We start from the raw sequence: 16206 nt of genomic DNA on the forward strand, positions 1-16206 counted from the left end.
CCCTCATTCTCTAAAGTTTTGGGGAATTGAACATGTCCAGCCACATTGGAGGGGGGGAAACTACATTCGACAATTAAGCAGAAGAGAGTCCTTCTGGGTGTATGAGACGAAAGTATTGGCACCCAGGGGGTTAAATAAGGATTTTGACCTCAACTGCTTCATTAGTGATAGATAGCCCCCCCTCCCTGAAATATCTGTAGATTCACTCAATATTCATCATTTAATATATAGACATTTGTCATAGTTTTTATACAGATTTTTAATTTTTATATATTTTTATATACATAAAATATTTTTTTTTTTTGTGTCATTTTATAGAATTAGCAATATATTAGAGGTATTCCACTTTTAACAATAATATATTTTGTGAGTTTTTAACATTATGGCAATAATTTGATTTAATGCGATTTTATGATGCGATTTTATGTAATAAAGATGTTTTTATGCGATGATTTTAGGAGAAACACCCGGGGGATGGCGGCGCAGTCACGCGGTCTCTGGTAGTGATTTAGTAGATCTATATATGTTTCAAATTGCCCCCTCGATATAATAGCTAGTGACACCGAAGATCACAGGAAGTGTATCTTTTGGTTCCGGTGTCCTGTGCATAGCTCAGAGTGAGGAGGACATGTGACCGCTGGCCAATCCACCGTTAGCAGCATTGGTAAATAGGCGAGGCTGGACACGCAAACTTCACCCCTACCGAAGAAGCCAAACGGAGCCCACGCTTCAGGCGTAACGCGTATAGGGAGGCGGAGCCTGCGTGCCTGACGCCGATCGCTCGGGTGCTACTCTCTAACACTGAATGCCATAACAGCAGGCACGGCTGAGTGCCCAACAAATGTGAGTCACCCCTTTATGCTCAATAAAAGCTCATTATTTACATTCAGAGAGCACTAGATCTTTGCTTTATCTTTATTTTATGTCCTGGCGACCCCCGGAGGTGAAGGCTGGAGAGGTTACCTGTGATAGTCTGTTTATCCTCTGATATGCTCATGCTGGCCCGTTTGGGTCTGGTATCAAGGTGAGAGGCCAATCTTACTGGTGGAGGGAGTTCACACACTGGTGGTTCCTGCTTGATTCACAAGGGATTGAGGCTGTCCTGTCATCACCTGGATATACTAATCATTACTTTGGAGCACTTTATATGAACATTTATGTTTCATCAGAGCACATATGATGGACACTATATTTTGTTGATAACACTTGTTGATTCATTAATCACTAATTATTTTTGTGCACTTCTGGCGCAGCACGTTTTTTGATTTTTATGTTTTTGTTGTGAGGTGTGGACACAATTTGTGTATGCAGCCGGATTTATATATTGATTTATTCTAGCACATTTATACACATTTGAATTTCACTTAGTCTTGCGCTGATAGTTTTTTCACTATATTCATTTAGCCTTTCACCTACCTATCAGCAGCAGCTATGGAGATATTCGATTATTTTGAAAACAGAGAGATAAAAATTGATGACATATTCTCAGGGGACAAAAATAGAGGTAAATATGAGGATCTGTCACAGAGCTTTAGAAAGCTAGGTTTCCTTATGGAAAAGAAAACCAGAGTCTGGTGGGATATTGTATCTTTTGAACAATATATAGCCCACCAACTCACCCCCAGACGCCTTAGGTGGGATGTTCCCCCTAATGACGGACTGGATGATGAGGATGCACTCAATGAATGGTTTATCTTTTTCAATGCTAAAGGTCAGGAGTTGATGAACCTTTTGCTTAAACGGAAACGGCAAAAATTGGCAACAACAGAACTCAATATAGCTGAGCTTAAAAAGAAACTAGAACCCCTAAAGGAGTCTCCAGAGTTCAACCAATTAGCGAGTGAGCTCAAGAAAAAATTAGAAAAAACTGATAAAGAGACTCAAGAAAAAAAGAGGAGAAAGTTCATCCGCGATATGAACGACTATAGGAGTAACGAGGTTTTTAAATGGCAAAAAGATTTGCAGACCAACTCTGCTGCACCATCTAGAGATAGTACACCTGAAAGAGTCAATATGACACCCCCGGTGTGGAGTAGACCACCACCGGCCCCAATAAGGAATGAACCAAATATAACCCCTGCACCCCCCTACCACCCCCCTCAGAGAGGGAATGGAAGAGGGAGAAGAGCAGGAAGAGGTGGCCCTAGAGGAAGGGGTAGAGGACAATGGAAGAATAATGGTGGATCCTACCAACCAGTACAGGGGAACCAATCTTATCAACCAGTACAGGGGAACTGGTACCACCAAGAACCAAGGGGTACCCAAAATCAGTGGAGAGAAAGAAAGGATTCATCGTTTTATGAGTCCCCTCGTCCCTCCACCTCATATGATATCCCCACCACCAATAGATTCTCTCCATTGTATCAGCCAGCGGCAACCAATCCCCCAGATGTTTTTTTAGGGAAACCCAGTGCCCTGTGGGGGTACAAGGGACCAACTGGAAAACCATCTGGGGGAAAAAGAAAAGAAAAAGAGGACGAAGAGCAGGCCGACGCTTCCAAAAAAAGCAAGAGCCAATAGGTGCGGGTGTATTTAACATCAGTGGAATACCCCTTAGTAAAGAAGAGATGAAAGTCTTGGATAAAGGGTTGAAATTTGCCCCGGTGAAGAACCTAAGCAAATTCGACACCTATGTGAATCTACAGAAATATATGAGAACGCTAACTCAAAAAAAGTATTTTCTGGCCAAACCGGACAACCGACCCAATGTGAGTGAGAGAACACATCACTCCACTTTGAAAAATAAATCGGTGTTTAACCCGCCAAACAAAGATAACAAATATATGGAAGTGTTCAAAAATCTGGTAGCTCATGATGTTGAACACTTGAAAGTCAGAAAAATGCAAGATCCACAGTGGATCCAAAACGGCATAGCCAGCCTAGAGAAAAACAAAAAAGTGGTGATACGACCAGCTGACAAAGGCGGGGGTATCGTTGTCATGAGCACAGAATACTATGATAATGAGATGAGGAGACAACTCTCAGATCAGAACACATATTCCCGATTACGACACAATCCGGTGAATGATTACAAGAAAGAATTGGAGAAACTTATCAAAAATGGATTGACTAATGCTATTTTAAATAAGAAAGAAGCACTTTATTTGAATCCCATTGCCTGTAGAACCCCTATTATTTATTTCCTCCCTAAAGTTCACAAATGTGTAGAGAAACCTCCGGGGAGGCCCATTATAAATGGCATTGACTCCCTCAGTTCAAGATTGGGCCAATATATCGATTTTTATTTACAACCATTGGTTACCCGAACACAAGCATATATCAAAGATACCAAAAATGTGATACAATTGCTACAGGATTTACCCATATCAGAGAACTGCATCCTTGCTACGGCGGATGTAGGTTCTCTTTACACTATCATCGGCCATGAGGCTGCAATGGAGGCAGCGGCATGGGCCTTAGATGAATCAGATTTAGATGGGGAACATGTAGAATTTCTTTTAGAAAGTTTGGAATTTTGCCTCAATCACAATTATTTTTGGTATGCGGGAGAATATTTTTTACAAACCAAAGGCGTAGCTATGGGGGCAAGATTTGCCCCCAGCGTAGCTAATTTATTTATGGCCCAATGGGAGGAGGAGGAGATTTTAGTGAACAGACCCCCAGAATTAATCTTCTATAAAAGATTCATTGATGATTTGATTATTATCTGGGAAGGAGACATTTTATCTTTTAATTTTTTTAAAACCAGAATGAATTTTAATAACAAGAATATCGCACTTACATGGACTGAGAGCAAGGAGAAATTGAATTTCCTAGATTTGGAGATTTTTATAAAAGATGGTCGTTTACATACAAAAAATTTTTTTAAACCTACCGACCGCAACTCCTATTTACCTATGGATAGTTGTCACCATAAAAATTGGCTATTTAACATTCCGAGGGGACAACTTATCAGGATTAAAAGAAATTGCTCAAATGACAATGACTTTATTACACAGTCCAAAGTACTAGTGGAACGATTTCAGGCAAAGGGATACAACATGGAGAAAGTGAATTCTGATTTACAACAAGTAGCATTATTAAATAGAACTGAACTTTTGGAAAACAAGAGGACACCACCAAGGGAGGTGAACAATAATTTTAAGCTTGTGCTTGATTATAATGCTCAACACAAGCAAGTTGAACGCATCATTAAAAAACACTGGAGTGTCCTCAAACAAGATAAAGTTTTGGGACCCCACCTTCCGGAGAAACCTGGTTTCATATACAGGCGAGCACCTGTGTTGAAAGATAGGTTAGCACCGGGAGTGGTAGATCCCCCTAAGCGTATGAAAAATACTGTTTTCCAGTTTCTATCCGGATTTTTTGCATGTGGGAAATGCGGTGTCTGTCGACAAACGAGGAAAAACATAAAGAAAAGAAAATCGTTTAAATCTAACAGCACAGGCAACGAATACCATATTAAAGATTTAATTACATGTACCACCATTGGGGTGGTCTACATGATGGAGTGTGGCTGTGGACTCCAATATGTGGGTCGCACATCACGACCCCTGAACGTAAGAATAGGAGAACACATCAAAAATATAAAAAAGGGTGAGGTGTCACACAGCGTCTCCAAGCACTTTAGAGAAGTCCATGATAGAAACCCTCATTCTCTAAAGTTTTGGGGAATTGAACATGTCCAGCCACATTGGAGGGGGGGAAACTACATTCGACAATTAAGCAGAAGAGAGTCCTTCTGGGTGTATGAGACGAAAGTATTGGCACCCAGGGGGTTAAATAAGGATTTTGACCTCAACTGCTTCATTAGTGATAGATAGCCCCCCCTCCCTGAAATATCTGTAGATTCACTCAATATTCATCATTTAATATATAGACATTTGTCATAGTTTTTATACAGATTTTTAATTTTTATATATTTTTATATACATAAAATATTTTTTTTTTTTGTGTCATTTTATAGAATTAGCAATATATTAGAGGTATTCCACTTTTAACAATAATATATTTTGTGAGTTTTTAACATTATGGCAATAATTTGATTTAATGCGATTTTATGATGCGATTTTATGTAATAAAGATGTTTTTATGCGATGATTTTAGGAGAAACACCCGGGGGATGGCGGCGCAGTCACGCGGTCTCTGGTAGTGATTTAGTAGATCTATATATGTTTCAAATTGCCCCCTCGATATAATAGCTAGTGACACCGAAGATCACAGGAAGTGTATCTTTTGGTTCCGGTGTCCTGTGCATAGCTCAGAGTGAGGAGGACATGTGACCGCTGGCCAATCCACCGTTAGCAGCATTGGTAAATAGGCGAGGCTGGACACGCAAACTTCACCCCTACCGAAGAAGCCAAACGGAGCCCACGCTTCAGGCGTAACGCGTATAGGGAGGCGGAGCCTGCGTGCCTGACGCCGATCGCTCGGGTGCTACTCTCTAACACTGAATGCCATAACAGCAGGCACGGCTGAGTGCCCAACAAATGTGAGTCACCCCTTTATGCTCAATAAAAGCTCATTATTTACATTCAGAGAGCACTAGATCTTTGCTTTATCTTTATTTTATGTCCTGGCGACCCCCGGAGGTGAAGGCTGGAGAGGTTACCTGTGATAGTCTGTTTATCCTCTGATATGCTCATGCTGGCCCGTTTGGGTCTGGTATCAAGGTGAGAGGCCAATCTTACTGGTGGAGGGAGTTCACACACTGGTGGTTCCTGCTTGATTCACAAGGGATTGAGGCTGTCCTGTCATCACCTGGATATACTAATCATTACTTTGGAGCACTTTATATGAACATTTATGTTTCATCAGAGCACATATGATGGACACTATATTTTGTTGATAACACTTGTTGATTCATTAATCACTAATTATTTTTGTGCACTTCTGGCGCAGCACGTTTTTTGATTTTTATGTTTTTGTTGTGAGGTGTGGACACAATTTGTGTATGCAGCCGGATTTATATATTGATTTATTCTAGCACATTTATACACATTTGAATTTCACTTAGTCTTGCGCTGATAGTTTTTTCACTACACTCACTCTACCGACACACTACAATATACTGCAATAAAACTGCACTAACGCACAGAATTAGACTGCGTTAAACATGCTCTAACGCACAGAAATATACTGTGTTAACACAGAAATATACTGCGTTAAACGTGCAGTAACGCACTGAAATATACTGCGTTAAACGTGTAGTAATGCACTGAAATATACTGCGTTAATCATGGACTAACGCACTGACATATACTGTGTTAAACGGCACTAATGCACAGAAATATACTGCATTAAAAATGCAGTAAAGCACAGATTTATACTGCGTTAAATGTTCAGTAACACACTGAAATATACTGCGTTAAATGTGCATATAAGGAACTGAAATATACTGTGATAAATGTGCACTAACGCACTGAAATATACTGTGTAAAACGTGCAGTAACACACAGAAATTTACTGCGTTAAACGCGCAACTAACACACAGAAATATACTGGGATAAACATGCAGTAACGTACAGAAATATGCTGCGTTAAATGTGCAGTAACGCACTGAAATATGCTGCGGTAAATGGCACGTAACGCACTGAAATAAACTACGTTAAACATGAAATAACGCACAGAAATATGCTGCGTTAGAAGTGTACTAACACGCAAAAATATACTGTGTTAAACGTGCATTAACACACAGAAATTTACTCCCTTAAACAGCACGTAACGCAATAAAATATACTGCGTTAAATGTGCAGTAACGCACAGAAATATACTGTGTTAAATGTGCACAAACGCACTAAAATATACTGTGGTAATTGGCACATAATGCATTGAAATATACTGTGTGAAACGGCACTTAACACACAGAAATATACTGCGTGAAATGGCACTTAACACACTGAAATATACTGCATTAAATGGTGCGTAACGCACACAAATAAACTGCGTTAACAGTGCAGTGACACAAAGAAATATACTTTGTTAAACATGCACTCACACACTGAACTATAATGCAGTAAACCTGCCCTGACAAAACAAACTGACACTAAAGTAAAAATGAATGGACAAGTCACTACACTCACACTGACTGAACTATAACTAGATTCACACCAAAGTAAAAATGAATGGTCACTGCACTCACACTGACTGAACTATCAGTAGATTCACAATAAACTGATATTTTACACTGACAATAGAATCAGAATAGCACACTATAGCACTTTAACTCTCTAGCAGCACTGAGAAGAGCCATGTTCTATCTCTCTCCACACCTATATCACACTACAAATGACCGCTTATAAAAAAATATGTTTAACCACTTAAGCCCCCGGAGGATTTGGTTGCTCAAAGACCAGGGCCTATTTTGCGATTCGGCACTGTGTGACTGTAATGGACAATTGCGCGGTCGTGCAATGCTGTACCTGTGCTTTCTTTTGGTAGTATTTGATCACCTGTGCGATTTTTACTTTTTGCGCTATGAACAAAAAAAGAGCGACAATTTTGAAAAAATAACAATATTTTTCAAATTTTTTTATATGAAATTCCCCCAAAAAAATGTAAAAATCTAAATTTTTTAACTTTTTAGGCCAATTTGTTTTCTACTACATATTTTTGGTAAAAAAAAATCGCAATAAGCGTATTTTGATTGGGTTGCACAAAAGTTATTGCGCTTACTAACTACGGAAAAGATTTATGTCATTATTGTTTTTTTTTTTAACTAGTAATGGCGGCGATCTGCGATTTTTTTTGCGGGACTGCGACATTGCGGCGTACAGATCGGACCCTTAACTGACATTTTTGACACTTTTGGGCGTACCAGTGACATGCACTGTTACTGTAAAAATGACACTGGCAGGGAAGGGGTTAACTTTATTGGTGATCAGTGGGTTAAATGTATCCCTAGGGGCGTGATTCTAACTGTGGGGGGCGTGGCTTGTGATGTAACCACAGAAACATACGATCCTACATAGCAGGATCGTATAGTCTCTGCAGTTACATCAGGGAGAATGATAGACGGCTGTGTTTACATCAGCCATCTCTTTTCTCCCTCTCCAGCGGGAGATCGCGAGTGGCCGGCGGCTCCGATGTCGGAGCCGCCGGTCACTTGCACAAGGATGTCAGGGAATGAGTGGGGGCGGGAGCGCGCCTCTGGCGGCGCGTGCTCGCTCCCTAGGTACCCCTACGTCACTTCGCCCAGCAGCGGCTGCCTGTGTGGGGTGGGACTAATTTTGGTGTTCGTCGAATGGGCGAACAGCTAATGTTCGCCCAAACTCATGCTCACCCCTACCAATCATGTGGAAAGCAAATTACTGTTGACTTTGAATTTGAATACCCAATCACATGCTTTCCAATTGAATGAGCAATCAAAGTGAATTATCACATAATCTATTGAGTGAACCTATATATTATTTTTGTTCACCTCCTTCCACACATCTTACAATACCAGTAATTGAGAATTATTTTAGATGCCAAATAGTAAATCTATTGTAGTTTGTTGTACCTTGCTTTAGCTTGGGTTCACAGTCACACTATTGTGAACACAGACATTGCATGTGATTTGCTCCGCATTGCTGTTCAGATCACATGCGATACATGTGCAATGCAAATTTAGCCATACAGTTTGTGTAGCTGTCCCTTTCACACGAAAATTCTGCAGGAACCTTTTTTTTCCTGCACTGGGATCGGTTTGCATGAGTGTTCACACCCATGCGATCCGATTCCTGTCTGAAATTACAGTTCGCACTGCAATCTACGAACTGATCTGGGGGTGCAATTAACTTTGTATTGACACCTGCAGAGGTGCGCAGAGGGCAGTGTGAACTGCGTGCAGGGGAGATGCCATGTGGGAAACCGTACAAGAATCACGCTGGTTCCCGCATCACAGTAGTGTGAAACCAGGCTAAAACTCTGAGCTGTACACCTATATTTTAACAGAACATGTTGATAGGTAAATGTTATTTATAAATCACAGAGCTAGGAAAATGACACTTTAGTAGCCTTGAAGCTGAACTCCAGTCAGATTTAAAAATTTTAATTTGGGTGTTCCCTCCCCCATATATGAATGAATTACTGCTCATTTAGTTTAGGGCAGTGTTATGCAAAGTGACTATCTATCTGTTTCCCAGATCCCGCAGCAGCAGTTCATCTTCTTCACTGACCACTGGTTTGTGACTGCTAGTCCTGCATTGTACGCAGTGATGCCACCAGGGAAACAGTCACTGACCAGTAAAATAGGAGACCTGATGAAATCAGTCATCCGTCATGGAACTCGTGGGAAAGAAGCCTGTGGGAGTGAGGAATACATTTATCAATTTTCTGCATTACATCTTCCTACACTAAATCAGCAGTAAGGTGGATTGGGAGTATCATAATTACAATTTCTTTATAGCTGACTAAAATTTAGCTTAAAGTACACTTCCATGAAAGAAATACAGGGGCTGCCATTGCTCTTCACCTTCTGAAAATTCTTTATTCTATTGTTCTGATTGCTATGCTTCAACATCTTCAGTAACGAATGTAATATTCAGGGGTATAGCTCCTCAGGACCATATACAAAGCAGTTTGTCTTAAACATAAAGGTGTTTATTTTTCTCTCAATGCAAGCAAAAACAGCACTTTCAGTAGCAACGTAGAGCTCACTTAATTGCAGAAAAGTCTGCTTATCTTCAGCACAAACAGCATAAAGGAAAAATATACAGGATTTACCCCAAGGTTAGCACAGTCCAACTCTGGTTGTTTGGCACTCAGCTCTCAGCACATATGCAGCACTCCAACTGGTCTCTCTCTCAAACTCCTACTCACCACACCTAATACTAAGTGCCTCCTGTTTTATGTACTGCTTCCTGGAGGCTGCCTAATTCCGTAAGGACTGGAGTCCCAGGACTCAGGAGCGGAGGTCCTTTTGCCACCCAAATGTCACTCCAGACCTCCAAAATTCAAGGTCTCAAATAAGTCTCTACTAATGTTGAGAGGACTGCGAGTCAGTCCTCTACTATACATGACTACCCTGGAATTCCTCACACACATTTCCTTTGGAGGAAACTTTCTAGTACCATTTAATAAGTATTACTATAACTACTATAATAACTTAAGTTGCATTTTATTTACCTTTTAAAAAATATTCCAGGGCTTGTCTCAGCCCTCCTAAAGCCACCAATCCTAAGCCGTGGCTTAGGACAGGAGACTTGTAATTTGGAGATATGAGGTCACACAATCCCCCCATCTATACATGTCCTCCAGCAAAACCCAGTATCTGTATAAGTGTACAGTCTGTCAATCACAAGAGAAGGGAACGTCTGTCCCCATAGATTTCCTGGTGTCAGGTTAAGTCAGTTCAGCATAGCAGAGAGAATTGCTGGAGAATGGGATTGCTTCTGGATGTAAAAGTAAGCTCAAATGCTTGGTGCAGGCAAGCTTTACATTTACAAATGACAAAAAACAGTGCTCAATGTGTACCAAAAGTCTCTACTTGTGAGCAGCAGCACTCACCGATATCTGATATAAAATATCTGAATAAAAATATAAAGCAATGTGCTGAGCTAATTCTTTAAACCAATCCACAATAGTGCAAAAAGAAAATCAATCAACATACATAAATAGATCCAAACAGAGGATAATAATATATTAATAAAACGAAAACCACGTGTTCAATACATATGTTATAAGTAAATAAAATCCCAAAAAAGTCCCAAAAGACATACATTTTCTTCTGTGTAAATGCTTCAGTGTTCCACCATCTCTTTTTAAATATGCTGCTTACTAGAAGGAAAGACTATATGTTAGCACTTTGTCTTCTAACACTGGCAGTTTCAATCGCCCTTCCCAGTACGGGTTGAATAAAACCCAATAAAATCAGGCAAGGAAAAAGCAGAAAAAGGAACTCCATAGTGTAGTATACTGAAATACTGTTTACTAGTAAAAAGAAGGGTACTCACAAATAAGAATAAGAGACAGGTATAGAACAGTCACATTGCTCCGAATAGCCAGTGGGCGTGATGATGTCACCACTAGGCTACGCCCGACTCATTTCATCACTATGGACATCGTCAAGGGGCTTTAAGTTGTATAATCAGATTGTTTTATGTTTTCCGGGTTTACAACCACTTTAAATAAAATGCCTTTGTGTTGTCCTTAACCTGCTTGTGAATGGGGGCATCTGTACAATGTATACATCCTACTACAGAAAAGCTGACATTTACAAAGAAAAAAAATTCAGTTTAACATGCTGTTAAATTACAGCTTCAGCTGCTTTACTTCTGTTTATAAACAAAGCGGCTGGGGATTCCCTTTATCTATACCAGACCCTTATTGTAGATAAGGGTCTGGTATAGATGCTAATGAGGGGACTCTAGGAAAAAAAAAGGCATGGCCTTCCTAAGGGTCTGGTATAGATGCTAATGAGGGGACTCTAGGACAAAAATAGGCATGGCCTCCCCTCAAATTTTATAGCAGACCCTCAGGGTCTGGTATGAATTCTAAGGGGGAACCCCATGGAAAAAGCAAGAAAAAAGCATTAGCCCCCCTCCTCCTTAAAATCCATGCTAAAGCTCTTATCTGAACATGCAGCCTGGCAGGTCCAAAATGGGAAGGATGGGCTTGTGGCCATATGTGGTCAGTGATCTTTGTGCTATTCCCACCTCTTTGTTTGCCTAGCTGAGGATTCTGAGCCAGTAAATGAATGGGGCCGTTCTACGCCACTGCCTTACAAGGAGAAATGCCACAACTATTCATGACAAGGAGAAATACCGCTACTATTTGTAACAAGGGAAATACCACATGTATTCATGATGTTCCCACCAAACAAGCAAAAAGTCTGGTGTTCGGATGCCTAAACAGGCCAAGCTCTGACCAAACCTATGTTTGGACCAAACCTTGGGCTCATCCCTAGTCAGCACTGGTAGCTTACAAACAATATTTCTTTCATAACAGTCATTTTTTCAATGAAATCATAGTTTCAATAGCAGAAAAAAATTTAAATTCATTTTTACCTTCACAGCATTTCGTAAGTAAAAATTGGTTAAATAAACAAGGAGCACATGTTAACACATAACATACTGTCACTGCAAGCTACAATGCATGCAGTGAATCTATTTAAATGAATAATTGCACAGATATTGTAAGGATTTGCTTGTGTGAGCTCTGTGCTGTGCATTTTTACAAGTCGCTTGTGAAAAACAAAGGCTCCCTTCAGTTTTAACTTACATTTTTTAAGTTGCCTTGAAATCTTGCCCATGCATTTCCATTAATCCTATTAGCTCCCAGTGTATCTTTCTGGAAACTGCTGATGTAAAACGTTAGAAAGAATTTCAATACGTATTTCAATAGGAGAAAAAGAGAGAAAAAACACAGAAGATATATGAATGTGTCAGTGTGGAAATGATCAAACACAGAAACGGTGTATTAACTTCAGACTCAGATTAATACAAAGTTCCTGCATTCTTTATCTACCTGCATTGCCAAGGTTCCAAGCATGAATTCGTAATGCGTTTTGGTAATGCAGATACATAAAATAGTATTTCAAATGGCGCCCAGGGCGATTAGTCAATGACTAGCCACATCTGGGCTGCTGGAGTTGTTTACACAAGGTAAGGAAAGAAAGAGATCCCCCACCTCATCACACATTCAGTGGTGCAATGCCAGAATGGGGGTGTCATTTTGTAGCTTCAGCTATTTTTTTTACAGATAAAAGACAAAATCAATGCATAGGAAGGAAAGTGCACATTTGAGGCATCAAATACCTGACAAAATGTGAGCAATTCTGCCATTAGACAGTGCTTCAGTGTCGGAAATAAACTTAAACCTACCCGGTTTGATTTAATAAAGGCAAATAGACTGTTCTCTTGCAAGGGAATTTTAACTTTGTAAGGGACTTTTCTCTTAACTTAGTAAATTTGGTGTGAATTAACTTTGCAAAAAATACTCAATCATGTGCAAGAACAAAAAAAACAAAAAAAAAACTGTATGTTTTGGTTGCACATGCTTGGATGTTGGAAGCCAGCGGAGCTTCACCTCATTTGCCAAAGTAAGGAAAAATTCTCTTACAAAGTGAACAGCCCCTTTGCTTTAGTAAATCAACTGGACTGCCCTATGCACACCTAGATGATTATGCCCACTTGTCAGGCCCGGACTGGGCATTTTGGACTGAGCAGCCCATTTTTTTTTTTTCTTCCTTTCATTTTTTTTTTTTTTTTAATGGAAATCCTATTTTATATTGATAACCAGATTCATTGTCAGCATCTATGCAGCAAACCCTGTCAGCAGTTCATAATGCCATATCAAGCCTTTACAATGCCTTTATCAAGCCCTAACATACTGTAGGTCTCCTATCGCACCTCATCGTGACTCTTTTTTTTTCCATTTTTAAATTTTATTTATTTTCCCCATACAAAAATACTTAAAAACAAATCACAAATATCCAAACATGTTACTATTTACCCCTATCCCTCCCCCCTCCCCGAAATTACAAATAATGACAACTACTGGTTTCTCAATGCCTTTTAGTTCTATTTAACCTGCTTCAGTCACTGCCATTTATCAAAAATTTGGAATTATGTAAATATATGATAATAAATTAAAGGGTGAATGCAATATAAAAAGTGCTACATCTTTAATATACAATTCAAAACAATAGCAAATAGCAAAATATATTGCATTTTTTGGCATTTATTTGTTGCATTCAAAATTACTGGACAAAATATCTGCACTATGGATTCGGCAAGTGCAGTTCCCTGGAGGCTAACACCAGACCCGACATGGAAGTAGAAAATAGAATCTGGATACGCACATTACGTAAAAGATTCTGTTTTCTATCCTCCCCCACTGGGGTCGCTGTCACTCCCTAGAGGCCCAGATGGCTTATGTCAGAGACCTCGGGGGGAGGGTCAGGTGCATGATATATGCGATATGATCGCATATTTTGTGTTGTGGTTCTCACCCTCTGGAACTATCTGTCACATTAGCCAGCTCTTGTTAGGACATGCGGCCCGGCGGCCCCAGCCCACCGGGCATATTCCCCGCTTTTTCCCCATAGCCAGTCCAGGCCTGCTAACTTGTACATATGCCACTCTGTGTGAACGGACATAGGAGTATGAACATCACTATCTCCCCTTTTTCCAATTACAAAAATCCACGTATTCTTTAAAATAATGCAATGTATTTTCTGAATGGAGTAGCTGCACAGCGACTAACCCATTGTGATTGTTATGCTTCAACTCCAACTGTCAGTTTTATTGCTGGAAATTCAGCAGTGACATCATTTTTCAAGAACTAAGCAGCTGCCACCAAAAGGGGGGGGGGGGCACATCATTAGAAGTAATTTAGTGGTACCTAGCCAATGCCCCAATAAAGTTTTCATCAACACTTCAGATTTACCTTACAGCTTAATAGCTGTTTATCTGCAATATGAGATCTAAAGGCTCTGTAAGAGACATTCAGCTGGACCCAAACAGGCGTTGGCATGCATTCCCAGGCAACTTTCAGCTTGTTCCTGTTCACCTGTGCCCTGACCTGCTTATGGTTTACCTGTGCTGACTCAGCTTGTCATTGACTCTCCTTTGGATTCCTGCCTGCCTACCTGTGACCCCGGGCTGTGATTGACCTTGCTCCCGTCTTATGCCTTTGTACCTTGCTGCCAGATTGTGTACCAACTTTGGCTTGTATCCTGACACTGCTTCCATCTTACGTTCCTGTACCCGCGCTGCCCGGCTGTTGACGACTCCTCCAGCTGCGCTGCTGTCTTCTCATCCAGCATCACGGAGTTCCAGTTCCAGGTGCTCATCTGGTGATCCACGGCCATCGGTCTCCTGTCAAGGTGCAGCCAGTGCCACCTGCTATACTGGCCCTAGTACCACTCTGTGCCCCACACCGCCTGTCATCTCTACCAGGGGTGTTGGACAGGAGGGGCAAGAGAAGCCCCCTCTACAGCTCGTTCTCAACCAGGTACGTTAAAGGCTCGTACACACAATCCGAAAATCGGACGAAAAATACCGGTTTCAAAGCGATGGTAAGATAATCGGATCGTTAGCAGAGCTTTTGAAAGCCAATCACGACAGTTCATCTGATAATATTCTATCTGACAAGCATGGAAATTTTTCATGTACAATACCAGATCGTTCGATTTTCGTTTAATCAGTACAGTACATTACATCACTTCCAACTTTTTATGCTATCATATGAGATCTATCGTATGAGAATTTTTGTAACTTTAGTAAACTCTTCATGTTCGAAATGCGACCAGCATGCAGAAAAAACAGACGATCTGTAGTCTGATTTTTGTGTGTACAGGGCTTAAGGCCAGCCCTAGACAGAGGGAATTTCGCTTAATTCCTCCATTAAAGCAGACAGTGTTGACAAGGGAATCACTCCAGCTGAGCCAATGTGTTCTCCTGGGGGCGGCAGGGAAAGAGAAAAACCGTCCCTTCCGGAAGAACACCGTGATTATTGGTAGCAGCTATAATAGCCGCTAGCAATATTCGCATGTAAAATCTGGCAGGCCGATCGATTAACTTGGGTAACTTCAGCCTGCCCATACATAAGTCGAATCTCAGCAGGTCCCTGCTGAACCGGTTGAGATTCAAACTGTCTATGGCTGACTTTATTTAAGCTTTATCCCATTCAGACCTCCTGCCAGCACGGACCTGCAGTGATTACAGAGACAGACAGCTCAGTTGATCACTGCTGTCACAGGTATACAAGCAGTCAGGACAGAGGGACATTGAAATTTGAATAATTTCCCTTTGGGATCAATAAAGTATTTTGAATCTGAAATGTCTCCCTTACTCTGCTGTGCTCTGCATTAAAAGATGTCATTGGTCAGTCTTTGCTTCTATATTTGTTGTTCTTTTCTCTCAACCGGCTATACAGTCCATTATCTGGTGATTAGTGGGATCCCCCTCCTCCTTTGGTCACAAGTAGCACCTACTCTCCATACAACCTGGCTAACTATCCCCAATGCCAAGTGCCGCTGTGGCACATGAAACTGCCTCTGTTTAATTTCTTCTGGCCTAGGTTCTTGTCTCCTGCTTCCACCCACATAATAATTGTGGCTTGACCGATGATATATAAGATCTGCATTGATTGGATCCCCCTAAAACCGAGTGAAAGTATAGCCAAGTGTGTTGCTCTTTGTGCTGTTTTATCTTATGCACATTGTTCTGTTTTCTGTATTGCTATATGTAATTCTTGCATATTCTTTATGTTTCTCTCAATAAAATGTTTATTGAAAAAAAAAAAGATGTCATTGGTCAG

The sequence above is a fragment of the Pelophylax lessonae genome (assembly GCF_965119305.1).
Source record: "Pelophylax lessonae genome assembly, chromosome: 4".
Classification (NCBI taxonomy): domain Eukaryota; kingdom Metazoa; phylum Chordata; class Amphibia; order Anura; family Ranidae; genus Pelophylax; species Pelophylax lessonae.